Below are 19488 nucleotides of genomic sequence, written 5' to 3' on the forward strand. Positions count from 1 at the left end.
TAGACACCCACACAATAGCAATGGGAGATTTTAACACCCCACCGTCAACATGAAACAGATCAACGAGACAGAAAGTTGAAAAGGATATCCAGGAACTGAACTTAGCTCTGCACCAAGCAGACCGAATAGACATCTACATTAACTCTCCACCCCAAATCAACAGAATATACATTCTTCTCAGCACCACATCACACTTATTCCAAAACTGACCACATAGTTGGAAGGAAAGCACTCCTCCGCAAATGCAAAAGAACAGAAATTACAACCAACTGTCTCTCAGACCCCAGGGCAGTCAAACTGAACCTCAGGATGAAGAAACTCACTCAAAACCGCTCAACTACACGGAAACGGAGCAATCTGCTCCTGAGTGACTACTGGGTACATAGCGAAATGAAGACAGAATAAAGATGTTCTTTGAAACCAATGAGAACCAAGACACAACATACCAGAATCTCTGGGATACATTGAAAGCAGTGTGTAGAGGGAAACGTAGCATTAAATGCCCACAAGAGAAAGCAGGAAAGATCTAAAATGGACACCCTCACGTCCCAATTCAAAGAACCAGGGAAGCAAGAGCAAACACAATGCCTGAATCAGTCAGTCAACTTCCAACAGGGCTCCAAGAGAGATTGAACCACCATGCCTCTTTAAATCCACGTTTCTATTTGGAATCTTCAATGAGAGATGAGACACTAAGCAGCTAGTTTTGGTGGAATGGCTGATTTTGTCAATGTTTTCGGTGTGTGAGTGTGTGTGTGTGTGTATGTATAGATAACTAAATTAAACTGATAATCTGGATGCTTACATTTCCATTCATTTAATTTGTGTATGTGAGCCCACGCACACGTATATACACACACACTAACACTTCCAGAACACTGACTTAGTGAAGAACTGGATTTCCAGTGTGTCAGACAAATTTCAGAAAGCGCTGAAGAAGGGCATTTCTGATGGATTTCACCGTTCCTGGAATTTTATTTTCCTTTATAACTTAGAGTTCTTCTCTGGAGATTTAATAGATAAAAGTCTTTTGCAGTGTACGTTATTTCATTGTATTTTTATAATTTATTTAAATTGTCATTTTAAATTGACAAATAAAAATGATATATATTTATGGTGTACAACATGATGTTTCATATATGTATACATTGTGGAATGACACAAAAATCAAGCTAATTAACACATTCGTTTCCTCACATACTGATTTTATGGTGATGAGAACATGTTTCAAATCTACTCTGATAGCACATTTCAAGTATACAGTACATAGTTACCCACTGTGGTTGCCGTGCTGTTCAACATATCTCTAGAACTATTCGTATCTGAAATTTTGTATCATTAGACTAACATCTCCCAATCCCTCCCCGGCCCCTGCCTCGGGTAAGCAGCGTTCTGCTCTCTACGACTCTGAGTTCCACTTTTTTACATTGCACATAGAAGTGAGATCGTGCAGTATTTGTATTTCTGTGTTTGCTTTTTAAAACTTTATGATGTATTGATGTATTTTTTCAGACAGTGTCGGAGTCTGTCACCAAGGCTGGAGTACAGTGACACAAACACGGCTCACCACGGCCTCCACCTCCCGGGGTCAAGAGATCCTCCCACTTCAGCCTCCTGAGTAGCTAGGACTACAGGCGTCCAACACCACACCTGGCTAATTTTTGTATTTTTTGTAGAGATGGTTGATCTCCAACTCCTGGGCTCAACTCTTCCTCCTCCCTTCTCCTCCCAAAGTCCTGGGATTACAGGCCTGAGCCACTGTGTCTGGCCTTTGCTTTATTTCACACAGTAGAACATCCTCTAGGCTCATTCATGTTGCTAATGATAAGATTTCTTTCTTTTTCAAGGCTGAATAGGATTCTATTGGATATATGTACCTATATAGATAGATAGATAGATAGATAGACATTTATTATTATTGTTTTGGGGGGGATATGGTTTCGCTCGTGTTCCCCAGGCTGGAGTGCAGTGGCATGATTTCGGCTCACTACAACCTCTGCCTCCCAGGCTGAAGTGATTCTCCTGCCTCAGCTGAGATTAAAGGCATGTCCCATCATGTGCGGCCAATTTTGTGTTTCTAGGAGAGATGGGTTTTCACCATGTTGGCCAGGCTGGTCTCGAACTCCAACAATTCTACTTCAACTATTTATTGGATACAAATATTTATGTGTGAGAAACAAGATTTTCAAGAGTGAAAGATTTAAAAACGACTTAATTGTACATCAGTAAGAGGCTGGCTAACTAAATCAGAGTACGTTCATCCTTACAGAAGAATACTATGCAGCTAGAACAAAACCAAATGGAGGAAACTCTTCCAAATGGTAACTTGGAATGATGTTCAAGACTTATTGTAAAATAAGTTTACAGTAAGGTGTAAGGTACCTTATGGCAAAATTCTCTCAGAAATGTGTGTGTGTGGATTTCAAGTCATCCCAGTCCTAGAACATTGTGCTCTTTAGAGATGCCATACCTGTCTTTCCCTTTGTAATATCAAAGCAGTAATATCTTCTCTGGAGGCTTGTTGGGTGAATTGAATGGAAGAAAGTTAAGGAGGTACCAGAACCATTGCTGTTTCCCCTCCGTAGCCCTGCCACCCACTAAAGAAAGTTGGATGAGATTACTTAATGATTTCCCATTAAGTTGTATTTCCAAATATCATGATTACCATTTGAATGTAGTTGGTATGGAGCTTCGTGAGTGTGTGCTTCGTTTATTATGCATCACGTTCAGCTCCTTGTTATTTGCCTCCTAGTTATCATAGTAAAACTCTACTCCTCTACTCCGAGGAGCCCCTACCATCCGTATCGTCACTTTCCGGCCCAGCACTCTTCATGCTCGTTCGTTTAAAGCATTCTACATTGGACAAATGAATCTTGGAAGGCAAAAGCTACTGAATTTAGCGAGTTTGTGGAGGCGTTCCCACCGATCAGCCAGGTGGAGTTCCACACACCCGATGACTGCACAGCTCCTATAAGGCAGCAATATGCTGCAAACCCAGACGGCCACTCTTCTCACCCCTCGTCCCTTTGCTGTTCTGGATAATGAGGTCAATAGTCACCTAGGCAACTTGCAAAACTAACTGAAATGGAGAAAGGCCTTCCGGCTGGTGACTAGCCGAGGTCCACCTGGCCCCAATAAGCTGCTGAACAAGAAGGGCTGCCAGAAATTTCCCCCTAGGGAATTTGGTGGAGACGAAGACCTGCTCACTGGACAACGGTTCCTCCCAGGATACCCCCAAGCTGAAGAAGCGGGCTCTGAGCCACCCCCTTTCACCCTCCTTTTCCCCACCCTGGCCTGCTGAAGGTGCGCGTCAGGATGCGGACTACTGAGCCCTAAAGAAATAAGTCCTTCCACTTTGACCCCACGGAGGATTGCCTGTGCGGATCTTCAACGAGTCTACCAGTGTCTAGACACGGGAGCAGTTCTGTCTGGCACAGCAGCTCCCTCAAGGAAGACAAGAGTGAGGAGAAAGGAAACTCAAGTCTGACCATTCTGTCCTGGGAGACAAGAGGAGGATCTCATCTCTCATCTTTCCAAGCAAGGCAACGAGACTTTCTCTCATCTTTCCAAGCAAGGCAAGGAGACTTTTTCTCATGAGGAAACAAAAAGAAGTTGGAAGGAACGAAACCAGCCTGGAAGGTGAATTCCTAAGGATTGCCCATTGAAACTGACAAAATGGCCCTTGTTTGACGAGAGGAATGAGCAGAGCATTGATGTGGTCAAAAAGGACTCGAGTGAGACTTTCCCAGCATGTTTCTACCAAAGCTTTGTCTAAGTTTCGCAAAACACTCTCCTAATAAGCAGATGTTTGGCTCTTCAGAAAGTCAACATGCAAAATGCCTTGAGCGTCCCATAACACTGATGCCATGATGTTGCCTTTGGTCTGCCCTCCTTTTCCTTTGACTGGACCACTGCCATCTCTTGGTAGCCATCGCTTTGATGACGCTTTGTCTTCAGGATCATATTGGCAAAGCCATGTTCCAAATTCCGGTTACAATTTGTCAAACAGGTGCCCCAGGATCGTGATCCCTCCTGTTGAAAATTTCCACTGATAGCTCTCGTCGTCACTGCAGCTGATCTGGGCACAATGGTTTTCACAGCCACTGCAGGATTCATCTTCCACATCTTCTCATCTCTTCTTGAAACAAGCCATACCTCCGTAAAGAGTTGATTTCTTTGGGCTAGTGTCCTTAGAAGCTTTTCTTCAAACATCAATGATTTCTTCATTCTTCCACCCAAGCTTCACCGTCAATTGGATGTTTGCTCTTGCTGCAATTTTAGCGGAATTCAAGTTGCACTGATAGGAGGCCTTTTCAGTGGATGTCTCATCCTTCTTAGTGCCTCCAATGAGATCCAGTTCAGAAAGGTTGTAAGAAGTTAGTACATGTTTATTTTAGTGAAAACGAATTGAAATCCATGCATAGATTTCTCACCATGTACATTTTCTATGAACTTTCGGAAGACCCCCTGTACTGAATATTGCCCAAATCCTGGGAGAGAAGTGGATGCGGTCCACTTCCTGTCTTCAGTTTGCCCACAGTGGAGGAGTGCACAGAGCAGGGAAAGGCAGCCCCAGAGAGAGGCATGCCCTCCAGCATGCGGCAGACTGCTGGCCCAGTCCTGGCTCCATGGGTTGCTGTGTGGGCCCAGCAAGCTGAACAACCTCCCTGAACCTTAATTTAATCCTAGGTAGCCCAATTCCACTCGCTATTATAGGACTGCTGTGCAGGGACAGTCAATTAACTTAAGAAAAGGAACCTAGCTCCAAGGTTGGCAACCGGGAATTCCAGTTGATTCCATGGGCGGACCCCCTGAGGAATTCCCAAGCTGAAGTCTCGTGGAAGATGAGGTTCAGTGTGACTAGACTGAAGCACCAATCCAATGAAGGGGAAGTCCCACCCACTCTGCCCTGTGCCTGTATAAAGGTGAGGCGGGGCGGCCGCGCCACTCATTGAAGCCGCCAGTTGGGAGAGGAGCAGAGCCAGGCCGGTGCTCCCGAAGGCAGCAAGATGTTGCGAGCCACAGCTCCCTGCTGGTTCCCACCTGCATACCCAGAAGCTAAGAAGGTGGCCGAGGAGGCGGCCCACGAGGCAAGCCGCCATTTGGGAGAGGAGCAGAGCCAGGTCGGTGTTCCCGAAGGCAGCAAGATGTTGCGAGCCACAGCTCCCTGCTGGTTCCCACCTGCATGCCCAGAAGCCAAGAAGGTGGCCGAGGAGGCGGCCCTCGAGGCAAGCCGCCAGTTGGGAGAGGAGCAGAGCCAGGCCGGTGCTCCCGAAGGCAGCAAGATGTTGCGAGCCACAGCTCCCTGCTGGTTCCCACCTGCATACCCAGAAGCTAAGAAGGTGGCCGAGGAGGCGCCCCACGAGGCAAGCCGCCATTTGGGAGTGGAGCAGAGCCAGGTCGGTGTTCCCGAAGGCAGCAAGATGTTGCGAGCCACAGCTCCCTGCTGGTTCCCTCCTGCATACCCAGAAGCCAAGAAGGTGGCCGAGGAGGCGGCCCTCGAGGCTCCAGAATTCCCACTGCCCTCTCATCAGCCTGCCCAGAGCTTCGGGCTCTGCGTGCCCCAGATGCACAACCAGGCCTCAGCACTCGTGGACATCCGGGCGGAGCCCCAGAATAGGGGTCCGGCGGTGCCCCCAGCGTGGCCCAAGATGGCGACGGAGGCGTGGTACTTCCCCGCGCAGAGGGGGTCGGCCTGCTGCTTGCCAGCCGCCCCAAGGCTGACAGAGAGGCCCTGTGGAGTCCGCATCTCAGCCCCCAGGGAGAGGAAGAGGATCGCCCACTTTCCCAGCCCCTGCTTGGTCGCAGGTCGCACCGATGCCAAGAGAACCCGGGTGGCCGGCAGCAGCCAACGCTCCAATGGCTCCAGGGTCGGCACACAGCCACGGAAGACTGGTCGCAACAGACGGGGGAGGGCATGCAAGACCTCCACCACACTCAGCTCTAAGCGAATCGTCCGTCGTCCATCCTTACCGACTTGGAAGAAACCCATTATCCTCCGAAGGTCTCGCTGCCAAGTCCCCACCGTCATCCGCCGAGGCTATCTCCAACTGTTCACCAAAGAGTGTCTCAAGTTCTGCGCCTCCCAGCAGGTGGCCGAGGAGAAGGCGCTGAACGAGGAGAAGGTGGCCTACGACTGCAGCCCCAACAAGAACATGTACCTGAATGTGGTCCTGAACACCCTCAAGAGACTGAAGGGCCTGACCCCCAGCTCCATGCCGGGCCTCAGCAGGGCCGCCCTGTACAGCCGCCTCCAGGAGTTCCTGCTCACCCAGGACCAGCTCAAGGAGAACGGCTACCCCTTCCCGCACCCCGAGCGGCCCGGAGGCGCCGTCCTCTTCACTGGCCAGGGGAAGGGGCCCGGCGACTCCTCCTGCAGGGTCTGCTGCCGTTGTGGCACCGACTACCTGGTGTCCTCCTCGGGCCGCTGTCTACGCGACCAGTTGTGTTATTATCACTGGGGGCGGGTCCGCTCCAGCCAAGTGGCTGGAGGCCGGGTTAGCCAGTACACCTGCTGTGCAGCTGCTCCTGGCTCAGTGGGCTGCCAGGTGGCGAAGCAGCACGTGCGGGACGGCCGCAAGGAGAGCCTCCATGGCTTCGTGAAGACCTTCAAGAAAGAGTTTTCCACAGACGCTTATCCAGGAATCTACGCCTTGGACTGTGAGATGTGCTACACCACGCATGGCCTGGAGCTGACCCGCGTCACCGTGGTGGACGCCGACATGCAAGTGGTGTACGACACCTTCGTCAAGCCCGACAACGAGATCGTGGACTACAACACCAGGTTTTCCGGAGTGACCGAGGCCGACGTCGCCAAGACGAGCGTCACGTTGCCCGAAGTCCAAGCCATCCTGCTGAGCTTTTTCAGCGCCCAAACCATCCTCATCGGGCACAGCCTGGAGAGCGATCTGCTGGCCCTCAAGCTGATCCACAGCACCGTGGTGGACACGGCCGTGCTCTTCCCGCACTACCTGGGTTTCCCCTACAAGCGTTCCCTCAGGAATCTCGCGGCCGACTACCTGGGACAGATCATCCAGGACAGCCAGGACGGCCACAACTCCAGCGAGGACGCAAACGCCTGCCTGCAGCTGGCGATGTGGAAGGTTCGACAGCGCGCCCAGATCCAGCCACGCCACCGGTCCGCCTCTCCCGCCGCCCTGGCCTGTCCTGAGCCCCAGGCCTCTTCCCAAACTGCCATCGATCCCGAGAGCTAGCCCTGTCCACCTCGCCGCAAAGCGAAAGAAACTGGAGCAGCCGGCGGCAGGAGAGGGCCAAAAGCCAAGACTAACCCCGACCCCGGACTCCCAGTCCCCCGGAGTCCCTGCCGCGGGCCGTCGTCCCTGTCCCCATCCCTCTGCCCCTCCCAGACCTCTGTCCTTCCACCAATGGGCTCCCCGAGGCCCCAGCCGCCACTCCCAGTCCCCGGAGACCCTGCCGCCGCCCCTGGCGCCTGTGCCCATCCCTCTGCCCCTCCCAGACCTCTGGCCTTCCACCACTAGCCTCCCCCAGCCCACCTGGACTTCCCCGGCCTCTGACAACAAGGCCAGCCCCCAGGCCCACCAGCCTCCTGATCGTCTTCGTTCTTGGGCCTCTTCCCCTTCTGTGGGGCTGTCTGAACCTCCCCTCCCCCACCCGATTTTTCCCCCGCCCCCGGGGCAGGCGCAGAATAAATGTCTGTATGAAGTTAAAAATTAAAAATAAAAAAAAAGCTAAAAACCACTCAAAGTCCTTTGCTTTTGAATGTGCGCTTACCTGGTTTTCTCTAGAGGCACCACTGTGAGGTGGCTCAAGCCCTTAGGCTCTGGAGTTAGACATCTGGGTTCCCATTCCAATTCCACCACTGACTAGCTTTGTCATATTGGACGCATAACTTTTTTGCGCTTCTACTTCTTGATCTTTCAAGTGTCATCAGAAGATAATTAGACACCCACACAATAGCAATGGGAGATTTTAACACCCCACCGTCAACATGAAACAGATCAACGAGACAGAAAGTTGAAAAGGATATCCAGGAACTGAACTTAGCTCTGCACCAAGCAGACCGAATAGACATCTACATTAACTCTCCACCCCAAATCAACAGAATATACATTCTTCTCAGCACCACATCACACTTATTCCAAAACTGACCACATAGTTGGAAGGAAAGCACTCCTCCGCAAATGCAAAAGAACAGAAATTACAACCAACTGTCTCTCAGACCCCAGGGCAGTCAAACTGGACCTCAGGATGAAGAAACTCACTCAAAACCGCTCAACTACACGGAAACGGAGCAATCTGCTCCTGAGTGACTACTGGGTACATAGCGAAATGAAGACAGAATAAAGATGTTCTTTGAAACCAATGAGAACCAAGACACAACATACCAGAATCTCTGGGATACATTGAAAGCAGTGTGTAGAGGGAAACGTAGCATTAAATGCCCACAAGAGAAAGCAGGAAAGATCTAAAATGGACACCCTCACGTCCCAATTCAAAGAACCAGGGAAGCAAGAGCAAACACAATGCCTGAATCAGTCAGTCAACTTCCAACAGGGCTCCAAGAGAGAATGAACCACCATGCCTCTTTAAATCCACGTTTCTATTTGGAATCTTCAATGAGAGATGAGACACTAAGCAGCTAGTTTTGGTGGAATGGCTGATTTTGTCAATGTTTTCGGTGTGTGAGTGTGTGTGTGTGTGTGTACGTATGGATAACTAAATTAAACTGATAATCTGGATGCTTACATTTCCATTCATTTAATTTGTGTATGTGAGCCCACGCACACGTATATACACACACACTAACACTTCCAGAACACTGACTTAGTGAAGAACTGGATTTCCAGTGTGTCAGACAAATTTCAGAAAGCGCTGAAGAAGGGCATTTCTGATGGATTTCACCGTTCCTGGAATTTTATTTTCCTTTATAACTTAGAGTTCTTCTCTGGAGATTTAATAGATAAAAGTCTTTTGCAGTGTACGTTATTTCATTGTATTTTTATAATTTATTTGAATTGTCATTTTAAATTGACAAATAAAAATGATATATATTTATGGTGTACAACATGATGTTTCATATATGTATACATTGTGGAATGACACAAAAATCAAGCTAATTAACACATTCGTTTCCTCACATACTGATTTTATGGTGATGAGAACATGTTTCAAATCTACTCTGATAGCACATTTCAAGTATACAGTACATAGTTACCCACTGTGGTTGCCGTGCTGTTCAACATATCTCTAGAACTATTCGTATCTGAAATTTTGTATCATTAGACTAACATCTCCCAATCCCTCCCCGGCCCCTGCCTCGGGTAAGCAGCGTTCTGCTCTCTACGACTCTGAGTTCCACTTTTTTACATTGCACATAGAAGTGAGATCGTGCAGTATTTGTATTTCTGTGTTTGCTTTTTAAAACTTTATGATGTATTGATGTATTTTTTCAGACAGTGTCGGAGTCTGTCACCAAGGCTGGAGTACAGTGACACAAACACGGCTCACCACGGCCTCCACCTCCCGGGGTCAAGAGATCCTCCCACTTCAGCCTCCTGAGTAGCTAGGACTACAGGCGTCCAACACCACACCTGGCTAATTTTTGTATTTTTTGTAGAGATGGTTGATCTCCAACTCCTGGGCTCAACTCTTCCTCCTCCCTTCTCCTCCCAAAGTCCTGGGATTACAGGCCTGAGCCACTGTGTCTGGCCTTTGCTTTATTTCACACAGTAGAACATCCTCTAGGCTCATTCATGTTGCTAATGATAAGATTTCTTTCTTTTTCAAGGCTGAATAGGATTCTATTGGATATATGTACCTATATAGATAGATAGATAGATAGATAGATATACATTTATTATTATTGTTTTGGGGGGGATATGGTTTCGCTCGTGTTCCCCAGGCTGGAGTGCAGTGGCATGATTTCGGCTCACTACAACCTCTGCCTCCCAGGCTGAAGTGATTCTCCTGCCTCAGCTGAGATTAAAGGCATGTCCCATCATGTGCGGCCAATTTTGTGTTTCTAGGAGAGATGGGTTTTCACCATGTTGGCCAGGCTGGTCTCGAACTCCAACAATTCTACTTCAACTATTTATTGGAAACAAATACTTATGTGTGAGAAACAAGATTTTCAAGAGTGAAAGATTTAAAAACGACTTAATTGTACATCAGTAAGAGGCTGGCTAACTAAATCAGAGTACGTTCATCCTTACAGAAGAATACTATGCAGCTAGAACAAAACCAAATGGAGGAAACTCTTCCAAATGGTAACTTGGAATGATGTTCAAGACTTATTGTAAAATAAGTTTACAGTAAGGTGTAAGGTACCTTATGGCAAAATTCTCTCAGAAATGTGTGTGTGTGGATTTCAAGTCATCCCAGTCCTAGAACATTGTGCTCTTTAGAGATGCCATACCTGTCTTTCCCTTTGTAATATCAAAGCAGTAATATCTTCTCTGGAGGCTTGTTGGGTGAATTGAATGGAAGAAAGTTAAGGAGGTACCAGAACCATTGCTGTTTCCCCTCCGTAGCCCTGCCACCCACTAAAGAAAGTTGGATGAGATTACTTAATGATTTCCCATTAAGTTGTATTTCCAAATATCATGATTACCATTTGAATGTAGTTGGTATGGAGCTTCGTGAGTGTGTGCTTCGTTTATTATGCATCACGTTCAGCTCCTTGTTATTTGCCTCCTAGTTATCATAGTAAAACTCTACTCCTCTACTCCGAGGAGCCCCTACCATCCGTATCGTCACTTTCCGGCCCAGCACTCTTCATGCTCGTTCGTTTAAAGCATTCTACATTGGGCAAATGAATCTTGGAAGGCAAAAGCTACTGAATTTAGCGAGTTTGTGGAGGCGTTCCCACCGATCAGCCAGGTGGAGTTCCACACACCCGATGACTGCACAACTCCTATAAGGCAGCAATATGCTGCAAACCCAGACGGCCACTCTTCTCACCCCTCGTCCCTTTGCTGTTCTGGATAATGAGGTCAATAGTCACCTAGGCAACTTGCAAAACTAACTGAAATGGAGAAAGGCCTTCCGGCTGGTGACTAGCCGAGGTCCACCTGGCCCCAATAAGCTGCTGAACAAGAAGGGCTGCCAGAAATTTCCCCCTAGGGAATTTGGTGGAGACGAAGACCTGCTCACTGGACAACGGTTCTTCCCAGGATACCCCCAAGCTGAAGAAGCGGGCTCTGAGCCACCCCCTTTCACCCTCCTTTTCCCCACCCTGGCCTGCTGAAGGTGCGCGTCAGGATGCGGACTACTGAGCCCTAAAGAAATAAGTCCTTCCACTTTGACCCCACGGAGGATTGCCTGTGCGGATCTTCAACGAGTCTACCAGTGTCTAGACACGGGAGCAGTTCTGTCTGGCACAGCAGCTCCCTCAAGGAAGACAAGAGTGAGGAGAAAGGAAACTCAAGTCTGACCATTCTGCCCTGGGAGACAAGAGGAGGATCTCATCTCTCATCTTTCCAAGCAAGGCAACGAGACTTTCTCTCATCTTTCCAAGCAAGGCAAGGAGACTTTTTCTCATGAGGAAACAAAAAGAAGTTGGAAGGAACGAAACCAGCCTGGAAGGTGAATTCCTAAGGATTGCCCATTGAAACTGACAAAATGGCCCTTGTTTGACGAGAGGAATGAGCAGAGCATTGATGTGGTCAAAAAGGACTCGAGTGAGACTTTCCCAGCATGTTTCTACCAAAGCTTTGTCTAAGTTTCGCAAAACACTCTCCTAATAAGCAGATGTTTGGCTCTTCAGAAAGTCAACATGCAAAATGCCTTGAGCGTCCCATAACACTGATGCCATGATGTTGCCTTTGGTCTGCCCTCCTTTTCCTTTGACTGGACCACTGTCATCTCTTGGTAGCCATCGCTTTGATGACGCTTTGTCTTCAGGATCATATTGGCAAAGCCATGTTCCAAATTCCGGTTACAATTTGTCAAACAGGTGCCCCAGGATCGTGATCCCTCCTGTTGAAAATTTCCACTGATAGCTCTCGTCGTCACTGCAGCTGATCTGGGCACAATGGTTTTCACAGCCACTGCAGGATTCATCTTCCACATCTTCTCATCTCTTCTTGAAACAAGCCATACCTCCGTAAAGAGTTGATTTCTTTGGGCTAGTGTCCTTAGAAGCTTTTCTTCAAACATCAATGATTTCTTCATTCTTCCACCCAAGCTTCACCGTCAATTGGATGTTTGCTCTTGCTGCAATTTTAGCGGAATTCAAGTTGCACTGATAGGAGGCCTTTTCAGTGGATGTCTCATCCTTCTTAGTGCCTCCAATGAGATCCAGTTCAGAAAGGTTGTAAGAAGTTAGTACATGTTTATTTTAGTGAAAACGAATTGAAATCCATGCATAGATTTCTCACCATGTACATTTTCTATGAACTTTCGGAAGACCCCCTGTACTGAATATTGCCCAAATCCTGGGAGAGAAGTGGATGCGGTCCACTTCCTGTCTTCAGTTTGCCCACAGTGGAGGAGTGCACAGAGCAGGGAAAGGCAGCCCCAGAGAGAGGCATGCCCTCCAGCATGCGGCAGACTGCTGGCCCAGTCCTGGCTCCATGGGTTGCTGTGCGGGCCCAGCAAGCTGACCAACCTCCCTGAACCTTAACTTAATCCTAGGTAGCCCAATTCCACTCGCTATTATAGGACTGCTGTGCAGGGACAGTCAATTAACTTAAGAAAAGGAACCTAGCTCCAAGGTTGGCAACCGGGAATTCCAGTTGATTCCATGGGCGGACCCCCTGAGGAATCCCCAAGCTGAAGTCTCGTGGAAGATGAGGTTCAGTGTGACTAGACTGAAGCACCAATCCAATGAAGGGGAAGTCCCACCCACTCTGCCCTGTGCCTGTATAAAGGTGAGGCGGGGCGGCCGCGCCACTCATTGAAGCCGCCAGTTGGGAGAGGAGCAGAGCCAGGCCGGTGCTCCCGAAGGCAGCAAGATGTTGCGAGCCACAGCTCCCTGCTGGTTCCCACCTGCATACCCAGAAGCTAAGAAGGTGGCCGAGGAGGCGGCCCACGAGGCAAGCCGCCATTTGGGAGAGGAGCAGAGCCAGGTCGGTGTTCCTGAAGGCAGCAAGATGTTGCGAGCCACAGCTCCCTGCTGGTTCCCACCTGCATGCCCAGAAGCCAAGAAGGTGGCCGAGGAGGCGGCCCTCGAGGCAAGCCGCCAGTTGGGAGAGGAGCAGAGCCAGGCCGGTGCTCCCGAAGGCGGCAAGATGTTGCGAGCCACAGCTCCCTGCTGGTTCCCACCTGCATACCCAGAAGCTAAGAAGGTGGCCGAGGAGGCGCCCCACGAGGCAAGCCGCCATTTGGGAGTGGAGCAGAGCCAGGTCGGTGTTCCCGAAGGCAGCAAGATGTTGCGAGCCACAGCTCCCTGCTGGTTCCCTCCTGCATACCCAGAAGCCAAGAAGGTGGCCGAGGAGGCGGCCCTCGAGGCTCCAGAATTCCCACTGCCCTCTCATCAGCCTGCCCAGAGCTTCGGGCTCTGCGTGCCCCAGATGCACAACCAGGCCTCAGCACTCGTGGACATCCGGGCGGAGCCCCAGAATAGGGGTCCGGCGGTGCCCCCAGCGTGGCCCAAGATGGCGACGGAGGCGTGGTACTTCCCCGCGCAGAGGGGGTCGGCCTGCTGCTTGCCAGCCGCCCCAAGGCTGACAGAGAGGCCCTGTGGAGTCCGCATCTCAGCCCCCAGGGAGAGGAAGAGGATCGCCCACTTTCCCAGCCCCTGCTTGGTCGCAGGTCGCACCGATGCCAAGAGAACCCGGGTGGCCGGCAGCAGCCAACGCTCCAATGGCTCCAGGGTCGGCACACAGCCACGGAAGACTGGTCGCAACAGACGGGGGAGGGCATGCAAGACCTCCACCACACTCAGCTCTAAGCGAATCGTCCGTCGTCCATCCTTACCGACTTGGAAGAAACCCATTATCCTCCGAAGGTCTCGCTGCCAAGTCCCCACCGTCATCCGCCGAGGCTATCTCCAACTGTTCACCAAAGAGTGTCTCAAGTTCTGCGCCTCCCAGCAGGAGGCCGAGGAGAAGGCGCTGAACGAGGAGAAGGTGGCCTACGACTGCAGCCCCAACAAGAACATGTACCTGAATGTGGTCCTGAACACCCTCAAGAGACTGAAGGGCCTGACCCCCAGCTCCATGCCGGGCCTCAGCAGGGCCGCCCTGTACAGCCGCCTCCAGGAGTTCCTGCTCACCCAGGACCAGCTCAAGGAGAACGGCTACCCCTTCCCGCACCCCGAGCGGCCCGGAGGCGCCGTCCTCTTCACTGGCCAGGGGAAGGGGCCCGGCGACTCCTCCTGCAGGGTCTGCTGCCGTTGTGGCACCGACTACCTGGTGTCCTCCTCGGGCCGCTGTCTACGCGACCAGTTGTGTTATTATCACTGGGGGCGGGTCCGCTCCAGCCAAGTGGCTGGAGGCCGGGTTAGCCAGTACACCTGCTGTGCAGCTGCTCCTGGCTCAGTGGGCTGCCAGGTGGCGAAGCAGCACGTGCGGGACGGCCGCAAGGAGAGCCTCCATGGCTTCGTGAAGACCTTCAAGAAAGAGTTTTCCACAGACGCTTATCCAGGAATCTACGCCATGGACTGTGAGATGTGCTACACCACGCATGGCCTGGAGCTGACCCGCGTCACCGTGGTGGACGCCGACATGCAAGTGGTGTACGACACCTTCGTCAAGCCCGACAACGAGATCGTGGACTACAACACCAGGTTTTCCGGAGTGACCGAGGCCGACGTCGCCAAGACGAGCGTCACGTTGCCCGAAGTCCAAGCCATCCTGCTGAGCTTTTTCAGCGCCCAAACCATCCTCATCGGGCACAGCCTGGAGAGCGATCTGCTGGCCCTCAAGCTGATCCACAGCACCGTGGTGGACACGGCCGTGCTCTTCCCGCACTACCTGGGTTTCCCCTACAAGCGTTCCCTCAGGAATCTCGCGGCCGACTACCTGGGACAGATCATCCAGGACAGCCAGGACGGCCACAACTCCAGCGAGGACGCAAACGCCTGCCTGCAGCTGGCGATGTGGAAGGTTCGACAGCGCGCCCAGATCCAGCCACGCCACCGGTCCGCCTCTCCCGCCGCCCTGGCCTGTCCTGAGCCCCAGGCCTCTTCCCAAACTGACATCGATCCCGAGAGCTAGCCCTGTCCACCTCGCCGCAAAGCGAAAGAAACTGGAGCAGCCGGCGGCAGGAGAGGGCCAAAAGCCAAGACTAACCCCGACCCCGGACTCCCAGTCCCCCGGAGTCCCTGCCGCGGGCCGTCGTCCCTGTCCCCATCCCTCTGCCCCTCCCAGACCTCTGTCCTTCCACCAATGGGCTCCCCGAGGCCCCAGCCGCCACTCCCAGTCCCCGGAGACCCTGCCGCCGCCCCTGGCGCCTGTGCCCATCCCTCTGCCCCTCCCAGACCTCTGGCCTTCCACCACTAGCCTCCCCCAGCCCACCTGGACTTCCCCGGCCTCTGACAACAAGGCCAGCCCCCAGGCCCACCAGCCTCCTGATCGTCTTCGTTCTTGGGCCTCTTCCCCTTCTGTGGGGCTGTCTGAACCTCCCCTCCCCCACCCGATTTTTCCCCCGCCCCCGGGGCAGGCGCAGAATAAATGTCTGTATGAAGTTAAAAATTAAAAATAAAAAAAAAGCTAAAAACCACTCAAAGTCCTTTGCTTTTGAATGTGCGCTTACCTGGTTTTCTCTAGAGGCACCACTGTGAGGTGGCTCAAGCCCTTAGGCTCTGGAGTTAGACATCTGGGTTCCCATTCCAATTCCACCACTGACTAGCTTTGTCATATTGGACGCATAACTTTTTTGCGCTTCTACTTCTTGATCTTTCAAGTGTCATCAGAAGATAATTAGACACCCACACAATAGCAATGGGAGATTTTAACACCCCACCGTCAACATGAAACAGATCAACGAGACAGAAAGTTGAAAAGGATATCCAGGAACTGAACTTAGCTCTGCACCAAGCAGACCGAATAGACATCTACATTAACTCTCCACCCCAAATCAACAGAATATACATTCTTCTCAGCACCACATCACACTTATTCCAAAACTGACCACATAGTTGGAAGGAAAGCACTCCTCCGCAAATGCAAAAGAACAGAAATTACAACCAACTGTCTCTCAGACCCCAGGGCAGTCAAACTGAACCTCAGGATGAAGAAACTCACTCAAAACCGCTCAACTACACGGAAACGGAGCAATCTGCTCCTGAGTGACTACTGGGTACATAGCGAAATGAAGACAGAATAAAGATGTTCTTTGAAACCAATGAGAACCAAGACACAACATACCAGAATCTCTGGGATACATTGAAAGCAGTGTGTAGAGGGAAACGTAGCATTAAATGCCCACAAGAGAAAGCAGGAAAGATCTAAAATGGACACCCTCACGTCCCAATTCAAAGAACCAGGGAAGCAAGAGCAAACACAATGCCTGAATCAGTCAGTCAACTTCCAACAGGGCTCCAAGAGAGATTGAACCACCATGCCTCTTTAAATCCACGTTTCTATTTGGAATCTTCAATGAGAGATGAGACACTAAGCAGCTAGTTTTGGTGGAATGGCTGATTTTGTCAATGTTTTCGGTGTGTGAGTGTGTGTGTGTGTGTATGTATAGATAACTAAATTAAACTGATAATCTGGATGCTTACATTTCCATTCATTTAATTTGTGTATGTGAGCCCACGCACACGTATATACACACACACTAACACTTCCAGAACACTGACTTAGTGAAGAACTGGATTTCCAGTGTGTCAGACAAATTTCAGAAAGCGCTGAAGAAGGGCATTTCTGATGGATTTCACCGTTCCTGGAATTTTATTTTCCTTTATAACTTAGAGTTCTTCTCTGGAGATTTAATAGATAAAAGTCTTTTGCAGTGTACGTTATTTCATTGTATTTTTATAATTTATTTAAATTGTCATTTTAAATTGACAAATAAAAATGATATATATTTATGGTGTACAACATGATGTTTCATATATGTATACATTGTGGAATGACACAAAAATCAAGCTAATTAACACATTCGTTTCCTCACATACTGATTTTATGGTGATGAGAACATGTTTCAAATCTACTCTGATAGCACATTTCAAGTATACAGTACATAGTTACCCACTGTGGTTGCCGTGCTGTTCAACATATCTCTAGAACTATTCGTATCTGAAATTTTGTATCATTAGACTAACATCTCCCAATCCCTCCCCGGCCCCTGCCTCGGGTAAGCAGCGTTCTGCTCTCTACGACTCTGAGTTCCACTTTTTTACATTGCACATAGAAGTGAGATCGTGCAGTATTTGTATTTCTGTGTTTGCTTTTTAAAACTTTATGATGTATTGATGTATTTTTTCAGACAGTGTCGGAGTCTGTCACCAAGGCTGGAGTACAGTGACACAAACACGGCTCACCACGGCCTCCACCTCCCGGGGTCAAGAGATCCTCCCACTTCAGCCTCCTGAGTAGCTAGGACTACAGGCGTCCAACACCACACCTGGCTAATTTTTGTATTTTTTGTAGAGATGGTTGATCTCCAACTCCTGGGCTCAACTCTTCCTCCTCCCTTCTCCTCCCAAAGTCCTGGGATTACAGGCCTGAGCCACTGTGTCTGGCCTTTGCTTTATTTCACACAGTAGAACATCCTCTAGGCTCATTCATGTTGCTAATGATAAGATTTCTTTCTTTTTCAAGGCTGAATAGGATTCTATTGGATATATGTACCTATATAGATAGATAGATAGATAGATAGACATTTATTATTATTGTTTTGGGGGGGATATGGTTTCGCTCGTGTTCCCCAGGCTGGAGTGCAGTGGCATGATTTCGGCTCACTACAACCTCTGCCTCCCAGGCTGAAGTGATTCTCCTGCCTCAGCTGAGATTAAAGGCATGTCCCATCATGTGCGGCCAATTTTGTGTTTCTAGGAGAGATGGGTTTTCACCATGTTGGCCAGGCTGGTCTCGAACTCCAACAATTCTACTTCAACTATTTATTGGATACAAATATTTATGTGTGAGAAACAAGATTTTCAAGAGTGAAAGATTTAAAAACGACTTAATTGTACATCAGTAAGAGGCTGGCTAACTAAATCAGAGTACGTTCATCCTTACAGAAGAATACTATGCAGCTAGAACAAAACCAAATGGAGGAAACTCTTCCAAATGGTAACTTGGAATGATGTTCAAGACTTATTGTAAAATAAGTTTACAGTAAGGTGTAAGGTACCTTATGGCAAAATTCTCTCAGAAATGTGTGTGTGTGGATTTCAAGTCATCCCAGTCCTAGAACATTGTGCTCTTTAGAGATGCCATACCTGTCTTTCCCTTTGTAATATCAAAGCAGTAATATCTTCTCTGGAGGCTTGTTGGGTGAATTGAATGGAAGAAAGTTAAGGAGGTACCAGAACCATTGCTGTTTCCCCTCCGTAGCCCTGCCACCCACTAAAGAAAGTTGGATGAGATTACTTAATGATTTCCCATTAAGTTGTATTTCCAAATATCATGATTACCATTTGAATGTAGTTGGTATGGAGCTTCGTGAGTGTGTGCTTCGTTTATTATGCATCACGTTCAGCTCCTTGTTATTTGCCTCCTAGTTATCATAGTAAAACTCTACTCCTCTACTCCGAGGAGCCCCTACCATCCGTATCGTCACTTTCCGGCCCAGCACTCTTCATGCTCGTTCGTTTAAAGCATTCTACATTGGACAAATGAATCTTGGAAGGCAAAAGCTACTGAATTTAGCGAGTTTGTGGAGGCGTTCCCACCGATCAGCCAGGTGGAGTTCCACACACCCGATGACTGCACAGCTCCTATAAGGCAGCAATATGCTGCAAACCCAGACGGCCACTCTTCTCACCCCTCGTCCCTTTGCTGTTCTGGATAATGAGGTCAATAGTCACCTAGGCAACTTGCAAAACTAACTGAAATGGAGAAAGGCCTTCCGGCTGGTGACTAGCCGAGGTCCACCTGGCCCCAATAAGCTGCTGAACAAGAAGGGCTGCCAGAAATTTCCCCCTAGGGAATTTGGTGGAGACGAAGACCTGCTCACTGGACAACGGTTCCTCCCAGGATACCCCCAAGCTGAAGAAGCGGGCTCTGAGCCACCCCCTTTCACCCTCCTTTTCCCCACCCTGGCCTGCTGAAGGTGCGCGTCAGGATGCGGACTACTGAGCCCTAAAGAAATAAGTCCTTCCACTTTGACCCCACGGAGGATTGCCTGTGCGGATCTTCAACGAGTCTACCAGTGTCTAGACACGGGAGCAGTTCTGTCTGGCACAGCAGCTCCCTCAAGGAAGACAAGAGTGAGGAGAAAGGAAACTCAAGTCTGACCATTCTGTCCTGGGAGACAAGAGGAGGATCTCATCTCTCATCTTTCCAAGCAAGGCAACGAGACTTTCTCTCATCTTTCCAAGCAAGGCAAGGAGACTTTTTCTCATGAGGAAACAAAAAGAAGTTGGAAGGAACGAAACCAGCCTGGAAGGTG

Source organism: Pongo pygmaeus, chromosome 7 (assembly GCF_028885625.2).
Source record: "Pongo pygmaeus isolate AG05252 chromosome 7, NHGRI_mPonPyg2-v2.0_pri, whole genome shotgun sequence".
Taxonomy (NCBI): Eukaryota; Metazoa; Chordata; class Mammalia; order Primates; family Hominidae; genus Pongo; species Pongo pygmaeus.